Source organism: Entelurus aequoreus, linkage group LG07 (genome assembly GCF_033978785.1).
Source record: "Entelurus aequoreus isolate RoL-2023_Sb linkage group LG07, RoL_Eaeq_v1.1, whole genome shotgun sequence".
In the NCBI taxonomy this organism is placed as follows: Eukaryota; Metazoa; Chordata; class Actinopteri; order Syngnathiformes; family Syngnathidae; genus Entelurus; species Entelurus aequoreus.
In genome coordinates this window covers 50,160,088-50,176,752 of record NC_084737.1, presented here as the reverse complement: position 1 = coordinate 50,176,752, position 16,665 = coordinate 50,160,088, and the positions used below count along the sequence as shown (strand labels likewise).

The 16,665-nt window shown below is 39.8% G+C and overlaps 1 long non-coding RNA gene across 1 annotated transcript; it reads left to right on the top strand.

The window, feature by feature from the left end:
• Nucleotides 1-2,104: 2,104 nt before the first annotated feature.
• LOC133653968 (uncharacterized) lies at nucleotides 2,105-15,948 on the top strand. The gene is made up of 3 exons (XR_009826795.1): nucleotides 2,105-2,488; nucleotides 9,288-9,348; nucleotides 9,424-15,948. It is a non-coding gene; the product is annotated as an uncharacterized LOC133653968 (long non-coding RNA).
• The last annotated feature ends 717 nt before the right edge of the window (nucleotides 15,949-16,665 follow it).

The window sequence follows — 16,665 nt, the reverse complement described above, 5'->3', positions numbered from 1 at the left end:
AAGCAGTAATTTTCAAAATTAAGCAAATGTCATGTGCAGTGTTTCACAATATTAGGTGTTCTATTTTGTTTTGTGGGCACAATAATGAGTCAGTCATTAGGAGTTAAATCCATCCTATAATTGAGTTGGATAAGGACATAACTGTGAGGCACCTCCACCTTAGTTCAGCAAACTTGCTTTGATAGTTGGAAGACTACCATTGCTTGGGATTGTGTTTACATGTGCCAACTGAATATGTCAAGTCTGGCTGGCGTTAGAAAATGCACTAAGAAGGTAATGTTTCATCATGAAAAAACTTTGCAAAGAAAAGAGCTATTACATCTTGAACTAATTACACATTTTGTTCATGCAAATGTAGCATTGGCCTATGCCACTAATTTGTCTCAGCAATGTATTTCTTCAAACAAGTGAGCAGCATGTGGAATTTCCTTGAGAAATAAAGCAAACGTGTCCCTATGTGAACTGGTTATGAACTGCAAAGGCCTCTGTTATCAGACACAGCTGTCACAGTCCTTAAATGCCAAAGGATAGGAGTCTGCATGATTTTTGTCTTTTACATTAAACCCAACACACCATTGTTAATTTTTGTGCCATATACATGAAAAACCTTTATTATTTAGGATGTGGGTGAGATAATAGTAATTTGATAGTTTGTGTAGCTACTTTATCAATACCAGTCCAGCTGTCACTATCATTGTCCTTCCCCTTTTTCTCTCTCTTGCAGAGAGACAGAAGAGTCAGGAGTTGGACAAGTGCCAAAAGAGGCCGTCTCGCCATGCAGTTGAAACTTTTACAGAGCAAGCCGGAAGAGAAGAAAAAGAGCACAAGAAAAAAGTCACATGTGAGCTCTTTTCTTTCCTCCCCCCTGCCTGAGTCCGTCTGCCTCTGCACTTCTTCCTCGTTATAGCCATACTGTATGTGCCCGCCTTCTTTGGCAGGGGGTATTTGTAGGACTGGCGGATAGGAGGGGAGGGGAGAAGCTGGGTGGGTACTTTGGGTTCAGAGAGTTCAGCTAAAGAGAGAAATAAATTCATAAACAACAAAGGAGACGTGACGTCAGGTTTGAGGGGCTGTCCGAGCTGTTGGCTGTGAGCATGGTAGAACCGGATTGTTAGTTCCACATGTTTGTGTGTGTTTAATGTACAGTACAGCAGTGTGTGTGTCCTGTCTCTGAGAAACGACTCAGACGGAGTTTAAGCAGAGAATATGGACCCGTGTTTTCTATGTTATCTTCCGGGTGAGTGCTTCAAGGAATGGGAGAACTCTCAGAAAAAAAATGTGCATGCATTTTACAGTACAGTGTTTCAAGTGAACATGTTGTTAAAAGTACTAAAAAAAAACAATGCTTTCCCATTTTAGGCATTTTTTAAAAGAGGTCAGCTCTGCTGTGAGCTCAGATTGGTTGGCCCATCTTAACAACATACGCTTCATGGTTTGTGATTGGTCCACAGACAGGCACAAAGAAGGTGGATTTATGTTTCCACTAATGATTGAGTTCATTCAGAAGCAACGATTACTCGCTGCATTTGTGTTTAACTCTTTCGTTGGTCACAATTTGGAATTTCTTTCCATAACTCATTTGACTCGTTTGACTGAATACCCAATAAAACTCCTCCCATTCCGTGCGAGTGAATGGATGTTGAAGTTCACTTTGGGCCAAGAGTCTTGACCACAAATGTCAATCTGTTTGTTTGAGACAAAAGGCAGCGTGGGCATCGCTACCATGTTGGTCACAGAGAATATGTCGAGGGTGAACAATGTGGCGCGAGCTGGTCTCTTTCGCCATCTGTCTGTTGCTGCAGCGTAGTGTACGCACAGAACAAGGCGAGGTGTGTCCCGGATGATTAACTCGCAAGTGTTACCAGCTGCTGTCCCGCTGTTCTGTGTCACTGTATCTGCTCTCAAAAATTTATGTGACAATTCTTTTAACTTTTTCCCCTCTCCGACTCCTTCTCTTTCTGTTAACCCTCTCACACAACAGCATGTCCCTCCCTTCCTCTTTCTGTGTCTCTTAGCACGCCCTCCCTTCGCTCTCCTTCCCTCTTGGCAGCAGTGCCAAAGTGGGCAGGCAGACGGAGGCAAACACAGCACAGGCCAGAGCAAAGGGCGATTCAAAAGGCTGGCAAATTGATAAATGTAGACATTTTCAACTGTATAGTGTCTGTCATGTTGTTGTTCTTGTTCCTTTTTTTTTTGCGATTGCCGCGTTGTTTGTCTCGGTGCCCTCTTCTGTTCCTTGTCCACACTGAGCCTGTTTTACTGGATCACGTTTGGGATGTGTGTTTGTAGAGCTATGCAAGAGCAGACGTCCTTCTGTCACCCTGTGCTTAAGCAGACGCACTCATGCCAGGAGGAGGGGATTGTGGGAAAAAGGGGTGTCGCTCTCAGAGGGTGTGCTCTACTCCTCTCTTTTCCCTTCTTCCCGCCATCACGGCCCTCTTCTACTCCAGTCCTCCGGCCCAGGCCGCCGCTCAGATACAGACTCCAGGTATTTTCCCTTTTTATCCCGAAACACCTCTTGCTGTCTCTTTCACTGCCATGTACTGTTGCTCACCTATTTCCTCTGTCCTTTATCCTGATCATTGTCCGGTAAACACGTCTGTCGTCGTCAGCTGCCACGCCGCACACCGCCATTTTGACTCGATGGCCATAACAGGAGAAACTTTTCTCGCCCTAAGAGGGACTCTTTGACTCCCTGCTAGTCATCTTTGGTCTCAAGCTTCTTTTTAAACTCTCCAGGCTATCTTTTTTCGTGTTTTCTTTCCTCTCCCTCTCTGCTCTGAAACAACTGGGCACTTGCCAAGTGGTGATCAATATTTCTCTGTGTTTTTTCGTAATGAACAGGTTTCACTTTGTCCACGTGTTGGAGTAAATACAGGTCCTGCTGATTAATTTTCCAAGACATTGCCAAAGAATGGCAGCGCCCGTTGTTTTCAGGTCGGTCCGAATTGGTGTGTGTCGAAGATCGTAAGGCCACTGAGGCACTTGCTGGGTCTCTTATCACCTTGGGCAGCTGCTATAAGTAACACAATGTTTCTCATTACCCTCACAAACTGTTTGCACTTTCAAGTTTCACTCGGCAATATTGCCTTCGTTTAAAATGCACGTGCGTTTGTGCTTTGTCCAAGCGAGAAGAACGAAAGGTGGGTGTAATGTTTGTCTTAAACCCATGCACTTGACTCAGTAGACATGAAGACTGAGTCCCGTTGATAAGTCCAGTTTCATGAGCAAAAATTGGAATAATTGTTAAAGACAAAACGTGACCATTGAGATACAATTTTATTTCAGCACTATTTTGCCTCAGTAGCATTTGGTGCTAAAATGGCGCCGTGAAGCCACGTGTTTCACAAACAGCAAAAAAAGGGCAGACACCATGCCTCTCGGTTCAGTTTGCGGGTCTATTTTTCTGGATTGCGTCACATCCGTCTTCGTCAATTGCTCAATTTTGGCATTAGGTTCCAGATTTAATTTTTTTTGATGAGAACGCAGTAACAAGGCATCATTTTATCAACATCATCATTTAAGGAAAATACTCAGTAAGAAGCTGACGCTGAAGAGACAACATGGTGCAAGCGATAGGAAGAGAGATGGGAGTGGCAGAGCGCCCTCCCCGCCCCCTTGCGTATCCTCAGATGAACTTAGTGTGTTTCCTCATTATGTTTCTCCTTGAGGCAGCTAACTTCCTGCTTAAAGCTGATTGGTTGATATTTTGTCTGGCCTGTCACTGTATGCAGCAAGGCAACAGGAAGTTTTTGTTTCCACACAGGAAGCTGCAGCTTTGTCATCCTATTCATGCCATACCTCTGTGTAAATACTGTATTTGCGCGTGTGTGCACGGCCTACATCAGTGCAAAAACATGTGGGCGTGTAGCAACATGCCATCAGGCCAGGAATCTGTGCCATCAGAAAGACTGAAACCATGGCAACAGCACACAATATCAGAAAATGGATATATAGGCTGAACAGACGAGATCAATTATATTAAATAATTTCAAAAATGTGTACAAAACTCATTCATTGCAAATTAACCTGTCAAGATCCCATACACAACATTTGAGTGCAAGGTGTTTGCTCTGCAAGCTTTTAAATACACATATTTACGAAGCAAGTACTACTGTATATCTATGCCTGGAAGAAAGTACTGTCTTAGTGAATACAATAGAGCCTTTACTCCAACATTATCTGAGTCACTCTATCTTTTCCATCAAATGTCCTGACAGATATGTTTGCCCAGTGTTTGGATCCACCAGTCTCACATCAGCGTGTGAAGCCTTCTGTCTAGCAAGAGTAATTTGCACAGCATTGGAAGTGTTTTCATGTAATTCACATGTAAAAGCATGATGTGCTGAGCTGACTGTTTGGGTCCAACAACTGTGTAATTGTAGTTGAGAAAATGTTTGCATGTGTGTTCATGAATTCTTGTGAGCACAAATGTGTTTTTGACTATTTAATAGGGATATAAAAAACATTAGGCACCATGCCAAGTGGGCCTGGATTAAGCTCAGCACTTCCTTTCCTTAAATGTTTTAAACTAGGTATTCCATAGTGAATGGAACATATGGAGACAATATAAGGTCAGTATGGAAAATCTGGACTATGCACTGTGACAAGCAGACAGACACTTCCGATTTGATCATCTTAACTGTGGGAATTCTTCATTCATACAAATATGTGGCATACTTCCTCTTCAAACTCTAATTCCCCCGCCACCTCCTTCCTCCCGCCGTCAGTGTATTTCTGCCAGGCACACAGACACTGCACATTCTTGGAACAAAGCTTGGAGAGAAACATTACGACTAAAAAAGTAACAGAAACTCACTTGAGAAGCTTAAGCAGTCGTCTGGTGCAGTGACATGCAGTCACTGGAGGCAGGTGAGGAAGTCCTCACCTGTCATCATGAAAATAAAAAGCTAACAATAGAAACAAACTAAAATGCACTCGGAGAGCACAGGGTACACCAGGCCCTACCTCCCAATTGTCATGAACCTTTAAAAAAATCCCTAATCCAGACTGTGATCTGGAAAATCTCCAAAAATTAATCACTCGTGCCTTATCCCATTTCTGGTATTTCCTAAAAGTTCAAACACAATCCGCCCATAACTTTTTGAGTTATGTTGTAAAGCAAACAGACAAACCCCAGTGAAAACAACCTCCTGACTGAGGTAATTAATCCATAACTATAAATGAAATTGCCATGGTTGTGCATGTTTGTTGAGTTTGTCTGTTGCTTCCAAACAGGCTGCAAGGGGGTTCAATCTTTGCATCTATTTGTATCTGTGGGTAGATGCCGTGGCAGTGGCAAGCTGAGCCTCACCTCTGAAAGTGCAATCAGTTACAAACTGGGTTGCATGGCACCTGCCAGTTTCTGTTTTCCATCATGTCACCACAGAACCATTTATTATACACTATGGCTTTGTATGTGTAATTCTAAGTGTATGGCATCATTATTGTTGCTTATTGGACAATAAGCTGCTGATAAAAGTAATCAGGTAAGGCAGACAGTACTCTCGACATTAGAGCCTGGTGGTCCCCTTGTTGCATTTGTGCCAAGAATTTGACTTGACCACTGACTGAAAATCGAAGTCTAAAAGGTACAGATTGACATTTTTGTATTGTTTTTGCAAATTAGCCCCCATGCTAATTTTAGCAGTCCTTTGTATGAAACTTAGAGTGATTTGCAGGGTTAAAAAAAAATGGATATTGGTCATCAAAAGGAAATTACATACAAAACATAGGAAAGCAGGAAAATTGCCATCAGATGACCAAAATATTGTGTTTGGAAACAGAAAAGGGGTATTATTGAGAGGTAACTAAGAACCAAGCACCAGATTATGGGTTTCTTGGCTTTATATAACTTACCCACAATAAAGTCATAATTTCGAACAATTTCAAAGACTTGCAGGTAGATTAGATTAATTCAACAGACCACATGTCTTACTTTTTTGTTCATCAAGAATTATAAAGGTTCCCTTATGGCTTTAAACACATTCACCGTGTAGCTGCTGACATACAAAACTACTTGACTGTCACGGTGGTGCCAGACACGCCAGGTGGTTTTCCTCACAAAATAAATTGTTTCAAAAATCCATCTGGGAAAGAGCTGATAGAAATTGTTGAGAAAAGGTCAGGCACATGGAGAATGATGGGTGATTCTTTACGGGTCATGACAGTCTTAGGGGAAAAGTATTGAAATACCTAAAAGAAGTAAGAATAGAAGACAATTTGTTGTAGGCCCCTTCTTTACAGCTTCAAATTTTCTAGAAAGACTTTCAAAAAGAACATTTGGGAGGTCAAAAGTTCATTAATGTTGGACTAAAGGACCTGGCTCACTTGTGTTCATGTATTTAATCATGCACAAGCTATCAACATTGCAATCATTGCCAATGAGCATATCAGTTTCAATGACTAAGTCAAAATAGTCTTGAATTGTTTATGGACTGTGATTTAAACAGTTGCAATTAACACAGAAGAGGAGTTTTACCCACTCGGTCATCGTTCATCCATTTTATAGCGGCTTTTGAATGTTTTGACTATGTTTGCAAATGGAACTACTGACTATTTTGATAGTCGACTGGTCGTTGACTATGTTAACGATTAGTCTACCAATTGGATTATGAAGTGTACACTAATTCAGCGGTTCTTTTTTAACCATCGGCCCCTTAATTCAGCTCAGATATTTTTAGGCATGTGCTGACTTACAATAAAGATCAATACTTTGTTAAAAAATATTTATTCAATCTGTAACTCAGGGCCAAGATACTTGTGGCGGTGGGGGTGTGGTCATCATGGCGTCAGAGTAATTTGCAATGATGATGTGATTTTCTTTAAAAAGGCTAAAACATGTATGTATACATTTAAAACAAGTCTGTTATTGATTAGTATTAACATATTTATTTTATTGTTTTGCCATATGTTTAATTGTTGCTGCTTTTTGTACAGTGTACTTTGATTAGAGTTTACAGACTTAATTACTTTAAAAAAAATTATAAACAACTAGCAACAAATCTAGCGTCTTCTTCTGGTGTTGTTATAAAATGTACTCATGTTTAGAGACTCTTAACTTTTGTCCCTCTATGTTCTTGACAAGCTGCAGCGAGCATGACGTCACACTTGCTTGGCACTGTTGCTCAAGTTTCTCTTTCTTTTCATAGAAGCCGCTGCTGTCCTCTAATATTTGCACATTTTGTAGATGACTGTCCACAGGTATGTCTGCGATATATTAAAATTACGTCCACATCGCAGACAAGCTGACAACGCTACAGACAATGGCGAGCGTTTTGTTTACATCCGGTTTCGGGAGCGCGGTTTTCGATGATCAATGTCTTTTTTCGGTGGTCAACTTTTCCGTACATAACTTGTCAATAGGGCTCAAATAATAGGCTGTGCGGTCGGTAATGAATTTGCCATGGCAGCGCGCCACATTCAATTACATTAAGGGGAAACCCTGGTAACTGTGCTGCTAATGGTGGTTACTACAAAAATAACAATAACAATTAAACTTTTCCCAATTAAAAGCAGTTACAGGCAAAGTGCTAACAAAAAAGTGTTAGATTTCTATGAAAACAACGGACAGTCAAAATAGCAGCAATACAAGCAAACGACAAAACGCTAGAACTGTGTAACTTATTTTAAAAAAAAAAGAGAATGTTATGATGATGATGATGTGTTTAAAAAGCTGCACACGGGAATAGCAGGGAGAGTTTGGCTAAAATTATAGTTTTAGATTTTTTTTCACACAACTTTTTCTCTATCGTTAGCTTGCCAAATCAAGCTAACAAGCCAACAAGAGTCACAAATCGCATCGTCCAACAAGCCTCTGCTTTAAATGTTCCCGCATCACACATGTACTGCCATGGAAAGCAAGGTCTGCTTTGCAAATTAAGAAACGTATTCTTGCCTCTGACTTGTTGAGGGTGATCGCATACGTTTAATGTTTTCACTTGCGGTGTTGTTGTCAGTGTCCACAGCCAATTTTATTCTTCCTGTTCCTGGCTGTCACTGATCACACTGTATAGCGCATGCTCATTTCCGTCCGGATTCAAAACACGGGGGATGACGTCACCGACTTCTCAACACATTGTTGACGAATCGTTGCACCCCTAGTTTTGAGACATTCTGTTCAATCTTCTAACCCCTAGAACACTGTACATATAAATATTAAACTGTTTATCTTTTGCAGACCACAGTTAGGGGATATTTGTTCCTGGCCAAACATAGCTTGGCATGGTTGCAGGGATGGGCATGATGCCAGTGTGCCCCCCTGCCTGTCTGGTCTTTAAATCAGCCTGAAAGAGTCTATGCATGTTAATGATGGGCTCGTCTGGACCAAGTCTCTGGGGTCAGGCTGTATGCTAATTTATGTGTGTCATGTAGCTCTCAGATGTTTCTGACTACGTGCGCCCAGGTTGTACACGCATTAACCCTTTAGTTTGCCCCATGTTAGCCGACCGACCTATATCCGCAGGATTATTAAGGTTGCAAGACCACAGAGAAGGGGATATGCTGTTTGCAGCTTTTTGTTCTTGTGGCTGTGACCGTGTCACCTGAACGAATTGGCTTTGTCTCTCCGTTTGGCACAAGATCGAGTCTTCATTACTCAAGACAGAACAGCAGCTCTTTCTTTATCGAGAGACACCAGTGCGGAGCAAATACCTAACAACGTTTTAATGCGGACCTAAGATGGCCGGTGCACAAGTCGCCATTTTATGTTTCCTTGTTTTGTTTTGGGGGGCGGAATCCCAGCCTTGTATTCGATCTGAGGAAGCTGGCGGCAGCCATGTCTGCAGGCGTGTGTGTGTACCTTCATCTAAGCAGCGGGAGCAGCAGAGGCAGCAGCAGCCTGCCTACACAGGGATAGCCTGCTGGAATGAGCTCAGTTTTTGGCAAAAACGGAATTAACTTCCTGGCACAGAGATGAACCGTTTTTTTCTTTTCTTTCTCTTTCGGTCCATGCCACAGACTCTCAGGAAGCCAGCGCGTGTGTAACTTGTTTGGCTTTCACACATTTCTGCCTTAGATTTTTGTGTGGTCATGCTTGACTAAATGCAGAGAAGGAGCCAAAATCTCTGAAGAAGTGATAAACATGTCACAAGTTCTTAGCAAAGATGAATCATGATTTTTGAAACATTATAGGGTTTAACCTAAGCAACACACTTTTATCTAGTAGTGTTATTAGTGATAATAACAGCAGTTATAAATATTATTTTAGATGGAATGTATGATTGAGCTGACCTGAATGTATATTGGACACTAACTCCTCTATTGCGTGTTTCTCTGTATTGTTGCAGGAGTGTGACCTTGACAACTGCACTTTGATGAGGCAACATGAATGCTGTCCTTGGGCCTGAGGTAGTAGATTGAATAGTTGTGGAGGTAGTGTAGCCTCTTTTTGAGATAACTATACAATCTACTGTCTTTCCCAAGGAGACAGCTTGGTCGTCGCCCAGGTGACAATATGGAAGTGTTCAAGCAACACAGCAACTCACATAACACATATTGTTGTGACAATTACTGTGCTGTATAGAATATGGTACCTGACCGGTGAATATGTTTGACCTGGGCTTTGTCAGGGTGAGGTAGTAGGTTGTATAGTTTGGTGGGTGGGTCTGCACCCTACTCAGGTGATAACTATACAGTCTATTGCCTTCCCTGAGTGGCTCACGCACGGACAGCTAAAGATTATTGAGCAAAACTAGTGCGCATTTATTTTGTATTTGTATTTGTATGTGTTTATTTGAAGGACAATGTGCAGTTACATTAAGAAGATGGCTGCACCAGATTTAGCACCATGCTCATTTCCATCTGTAGTCCTTGTATGGTGCATCTAACATCCACAATAAAATGACACATGTTTGAAAATACACAACAATATTAAAATTACATAATGATAAACAATTTAAAATACAAGTAAATGATAAATGGGTTATACTTGTATAGCACTTTTCTACCTTCAAGGTACTCAAAGCGCTTTGACAGTATTTCCACATTTACCCATTCACACACACATTCACACACTGATGGCAGGAGCTGCCATGCAAGGCGCTAACCAGCAGCCATCAGAGGCAAAGGGTGAAGTGTCTTGCCCAAGGACACAACGGACGTGACTAGGAAGGTAGAAGGTGGGAATTGAACCCCAGTAACCAGCAACACTCCGATTGCTGGCACAGCCACTCTACCAACTTCGCCACGCCGTCCTCAAGTACAACACATAGAGGGTATGTGATTTACAAATCAATGGGTGGTCAAGTTACAGTAGTTTAGCAGCTTCATTTAAAGTATATAAAGTGCAGCAGTTGTTATCAAAGTCCACATACAGTGCGGTAGCCATCAGATGATACCCATAAGGGTATCAATTAACCCCATTGATATTGCATATATAAAACAGTTTGCAATGTTACAAGATTGGAATGGTACTCTGGTGGCCATCAGACTGCTCCTGCCATGGTATCATTTAATTTGTTTACGTCACTCAATTATAAGTGTGAACAACGAACTGTTTAAGTAAAAAATGTCAACAAATTCAGACTTTACAAATGCTTGGCTTTACCATTGTAGTCTTGAGCGCCCTCCAGTGAATACAACGGAATACTGCAAATCCAGTTCACCACCCTTGAATGTCCTTGTCCACCAGTGAAATGTAAAGGATCATTTTAAAGTTTGTATTGTTTTACAGTTTTATACAACATATCAGACTACAAAATGTGTGTGTATAACACGTGAAATAAAAACTGAACATATTTCCATAAGACGGTTGAAGACAGTTCGAAGGACACACCAAATAACTAAGAACACAGCAGTGGTGCTGATTTGAGTTAAATTGTAGTTCCGGGTAATAGTCTTTTACATTATCCTCCTTCAAAACCGCACTAAAAGAACACCTCCAGGCAACTTCAACCCTAAACTAACACCCTCCCTTCCACATCATACCTCTTCGGATTGTAAATAATCAAATGTAAATAATCAAATGTATATACACTTTTTCTTATACTTTCTGATCTCTCTCTCTGTGTCCACTACTTGCTGTACATATCCTACCAAGTCAGTCCTACACTGTTCCAATGTCCATTTCTCTGATGATGCAATTGTTGATGACTGAAGTGTTGATCCCAACAAAACCTAACCCCCCCCCTCCCCCTCCATATCCCACACCCCGGATTGTAAATAATGTAAATAATTCAATGTATATACTCTGATTATCTTGTGTGATGACTGTATTATGAAGATAGTATATATCTGTATCATGAATCAATTTAAGTGGACCCCGACTTAAACAAGTTGAAAAACTTATTCGGGTGTTACCATTTAGTGGTCAATTGTACGGAATATGTACTGTACTGTGCAATCTACTAATAAAAGTTTCAATCAATCAGTCAATCGATAGAAACTACAAAGAGTAGAAGTTTTTTATTTTTTTATATTTTTTTTATTGAACAACAAACATACATTTATAATTCACTCAATAGTCAAGGCACTTTCAACAGCAAGGAAAGAAAACAAAAGCAAATACAGATAGAGTATTAAATATGAATAAATAATAATAATAAAAAATATATTTAAAAAAAAAAGACAAAAAGGTCTACCTAAATCACTTGAAATGTTTTTAACAAAGATATCAATTAAATGGCTTTTGTACTCTTAATCATTCTCCAAGATTTGATTGATAATTGTAAACCATTAAGCCAATTAGAAAATGTAGGCCTTGCTTTCATAAATCGACATTTATGTAGAAGTTGTTTTGCCTGGAGCATAATAATTTTGACAAACATTTCTATGTTACAGTCGTTTATAAAAATACCAAATTTGATCTCTTCTATAGTGAATGGGGACATCTCCCCGCCCTTGTCTCTCAGCCAATCTCTGATGTCTCTCAGCCAATCTCTGATGTCTCTCAGCCAATCTCTGATCTCCTCCCAAAACACATGTACACTCTCACATTCCACAAACAGATGATTAGCATCCTCTACAGCTCCACATATATAACAGCCATCAACCTTCATGTTAAATTTAAGTTAAAAAAAAATCCTTTGAAGGGTATATTCCATTAATAATATTTAAATCGTATTTCTTTAATTTAGGGAAGAATTGGGTATGTAATATATCTTGTCCTCATGTTCCTTAGCTCAGCTTTTGTAAACTCCTTCAGGATATATTAGTTATGTTATATGTTATGTTATCAATTTAAGTGGACCCCGACTTAAACAAGTTGAAAAACTTATTCGGGTGTTACCATTTAGTGGTCAATTGTACGGAATATGTACTTCACTGTGCAACCTACTAATAAAAGTCTCAATCAATCAATCAATTGTCTATGAACTGTGCCCGGAAAATATAATTTCACTAAAACTGCCCACATATATATTTGTTGGAACATTTTTCATCAAAGAAATTAAACAAAGGGTAGAAGTGCCTGTTTCCACCTTTCATTCGGCAATTAGCAGACAATTGTGCGCACTATTGCCTCCTATAGGACAGGCGTGGAATAGCACGCACGTGACAGCTTTGCAAGACGTACCGTCGTTATTGTATTTGTACAATTATTTCACGATCAATAATTATAAACATGTCATAATGTTTGATGATCTCACCGAGTCAAAACATGACTATTAGCGTACTTAAACAGGCAGAATACATACAGCAATGTGCACTCTGCGTCTCCGCCTGTTGCATGCTGCCTCACGTGTCTCTTTATAGCCAATCAACACACAGTAACACGAACGCCGTAACCGGTAGACGCATAGACATCTTATAAGGGTACGCAGCATCGAGCGCTACTGCCTGCTGGCGCTGACGAGACGCGGGGCCGCCATCTTGGAGTGGTGATCCGCTCCACTCAGTGCAATTCATTTGGCAGGAGCAATGAACTGGCAGCGCATTTAATTCATCTTACCTCACCGAATACCACTGATTTTCACGCGTTTTTTTGTCATACGTGTATCTATGATAAATGGAACATGTTTTGGCGTGTTTTATTATTCATAGTTTGCTTAACAGTAATATAATATTCTTATATGCTATAAATGACCAGACGTCCGATATCAAAAACTGACAATATAATGCCAGAGAAGGGGGAAAAAAACGGTCAGCTATTTTTAAGTTGGAGAAACAATATGATTAGGTTATATATACATGTGTATATCCTACATAAACAATGTATGAATACATTAGATATCAATATATCTTAGGGACCATATAGACTGTATCTCTGTTGCTGCAGCAGCAGAGTTTATTCTGTCTTGACACTTTGTATTGATATTTTGTATTATTTTCTTCCCTTAAATGATAATCTTTACGGTGATTGTTTTATATGTAATTGTTATGTATGTCGCTTTGGATAAAAGCGTCTGCCAAATACTTAAACATATATAAACACCTGAAAGTCTTTATATCAGCTAAAACCACCAATCTGTTTCACTGGATTCAGAATAAAACCAAATTCTGTCTTACCCAACAATGTTAGTATTTGAATATTGTTACTTGAAGACTTATTCCTGTTTACAATTATACTGTTAAGAAAGTATTGTCTTATACTTTGCCTAAAATGAGAATTAATCATAATCAGTGGCGGCTGGTGAATTTTGTTTTAGGTGGGGCTGAAAGTTTGTAAACCAAACCCCTATAGGGGTGTCATGCTCCCCCAGAAGATTTATTTGTGATTTTCACATACAAATGAAGCATTTTGGTGCATTCTGACAAAATAATGAAGACAAAATAGAACATTTCATAGGTTTGCAGAGAACTATATACAATATGCGCACTGAAGGCATGATGACACAAAAAAGACAAATGACACATTTCACGAAGGTGGGCTACACAAAATTGGGTTGGAAAGCTAGACTAAATTTAGACTTGTATAATACTGTATAGCCACTGTCCATCTGATTGTCTAGTTAGCTGACATATATTACCCCCACCCCCCACACCCCCACCCCTACACAATCTGGACTGTGGTCCTAACTTTTACCCCTGTTGGCTTTTACAATCTTTATCTTCATCATTTATTTCAACTTTATGTTATTTAAGTATGACATGTTTAAATGTAATTAATTTTATTGACAAGCAGTTCTATTATGGTCATACTCTTGTTTGCTAGTGGCTACGATTTCGGTACTATTGAAGATCTTTGCTCCTTCTCAACTCTGTGGTAATATTGTTTTCAGAAAATACATTGAAGTTAAAATCTTACTTGTGAAAAGTAATCCCCCGATTCCTATTTTCAACAGTCCGCTCATTTGAGCAGGAAAACACTGAACACCAGCCCGTCATCTTTGTTTTCTACCTGTCAACTGTCAGTTTAGGCTGCTCGCCGGCTCCTTATCACCACTTCAATATGGCGGCCGAATTTCTCGCGTCACAGCAGCCAATGCTGCATATACATACACGATGTCTATGGGTAGACGCACTTAACACGGAAGTACGCAACGTAAATAAAGGTGGACTATTGACGTGTACAAAGAGAGTGTCCGAGAGATTACATAAAAAGAAGATGCAGGGAGGTGGGGACGAAGGGGTAGGTATGACAGTATCGCCAGCAGACTGAAACGAAAGAGGGGAAACTACAGTTTTAATTGGTTGTCATAACCTGTTGATGGCGCTATCATCAACGTTTTTTGTTGTGGCTACATGCAAACGTGGCATAGATCATCGTTCTAAAAAAAATCCCACCAAGTCAAAAAAAAAAATGCCACAGAAATGTCAAATATAAATGTGAAAACTGAATGAAATGAAATGTAAAAGCGATTAAATAATAATAAAAAAAGAAACTGGTCCCTGCACAGAAGTCAATAACAGACAGGATGTAGAAAAAGGCCTAACTGGAAACATCTACAGAAGTGGTAGAGCTCAAAAGATTGCAGTGATAATTTTGATTATTGAGGGTAACTTTTTTATTCAACTAAAGTGAACGATTATTTAAAGGGACCCATGGTTGTGATTTGTTTATCCTGTAAGTTGAAGGTGTCAATTCCTGTTTATCTTAAAATAAAAAAATACATTCTAAAACTCTTTGTTGGGCTGCCTGTTGAAGACGTCTCATTCAGACACTGTTTTAAAAACAATAAAACTCTTACCTAATCGTCGGAAGCTTTTTTTTCATGCTTTTTCGAGCATCAAGTTGTATTATTTATGTATTTCCATCCATCCATCCATTTTCTACCGCTTGTCCCTTTCGGGGTCTCGGGGAGTGCTGGAGCCTACCTCAGCTGCATTCGGGCGAAAGGCGGGGTACACCCTGGACAAGTCGCCTGCTCATCGCAGGGCCAACACAGATAGACGGACAACATTCACACTCACGTTCACATTTATTTTGGAAAAAAACAACAAAAATATACTCTTCAGCTACACAAATCAAAGAAAAACAATGCATCTCTCATATCATCATTTGTTAAAAAAAAAAAATAAATAAATAAAAAAATAAAAATCACGTGTGTCTGAAAAGAAGCAGGAAGAAGCAAAGGCTTATGTCCTGCCTCATCATTCAGATAAATTATCCAGATTTTTGATCTACAATACATTACAACAATCAGAATGTCTTTGTGAAGAAACATATACTGTATAATTTCATCCACATATAGGCCTAGACATCTTTTTATCAAATTTAGTTTGATACAATATACCTTTAAGATATTTGATGTTTCCTCGACCTTGTTGTACAACTTGTACCTATCAAAAATATATATTTATTTTTTAAATTGTATTATGTTATTAATTTCCTCATTCAAATGATTCTATTGAGTCATCCTCTAAACTGATTTGCACATCATTTTTAAGAGCTGCTTTGAATTCACGGTGGCACAGGGGTTAGTGCATGTGCCTCACAATACGAAGGTCCTGAGTAGTCCTGAGTTCAATCCCGGGCTCGGGATCTTTCTGTGTGGAGTTTCCATGTTCTCCCCGTGACTGTGTGGGTTCCCTCCGGGTACTGCGGCTTCCTCCCACCTCCAAAGACATGCACCTGGGGATAGGTTGATTGGCAACACTAAATTGGCCCTAGTGTGTGAATGTGAGTGTGAATGTTGTCTGTCTATCTGTGTTGACCCTGTGATGAGGTGGCGACTTGTCTAGGGTGTACCCCGCCTTCCACCCGAATGCAGCTGAGATAGGCTCCAGCACCCCAAAAGGGACAAGTGGTAGAAAATGGATGGATGGATGGATGGCTTTGAATTCAATGTACCCCTCAAATTATATTTTACATCTCTATCTCAGAACATTTTTTTGATTTTTGGTTGTAGTAAATTATTTCCAGCTGTGAATGTTGTTTGTGCAATTCCCAATTTCACCAGATCCATGGATGTTTTTTTTGTGATATACCAACAATACATTTGTGTTCCTGATAGCTAACATTGCTTATTATTCACAGTAGTCTCAGATTAGATTGAGCGACGTTTATTCCTTTCCAGATTAAGTCTCTAAATATCTATGATACATGACCTTGACATATGATGATTAAAAAGATGGTTGTTGTGGTATTATAACTGATTAGTGCAATGCTCATCCTGCACAGGTGGGGGTGCTGCGCTACCATTTGCAGTGTACAGTGGACCGTGTACTTGTAGCACATAGTCGTGACTCCTGATCAAGATTATGGTACAATAATTTGACATTTCTCATCTGGCAACATTGAATTAGGAGACATTAAATAAAGAATCATTGTTCATCCTTTTTACTGAA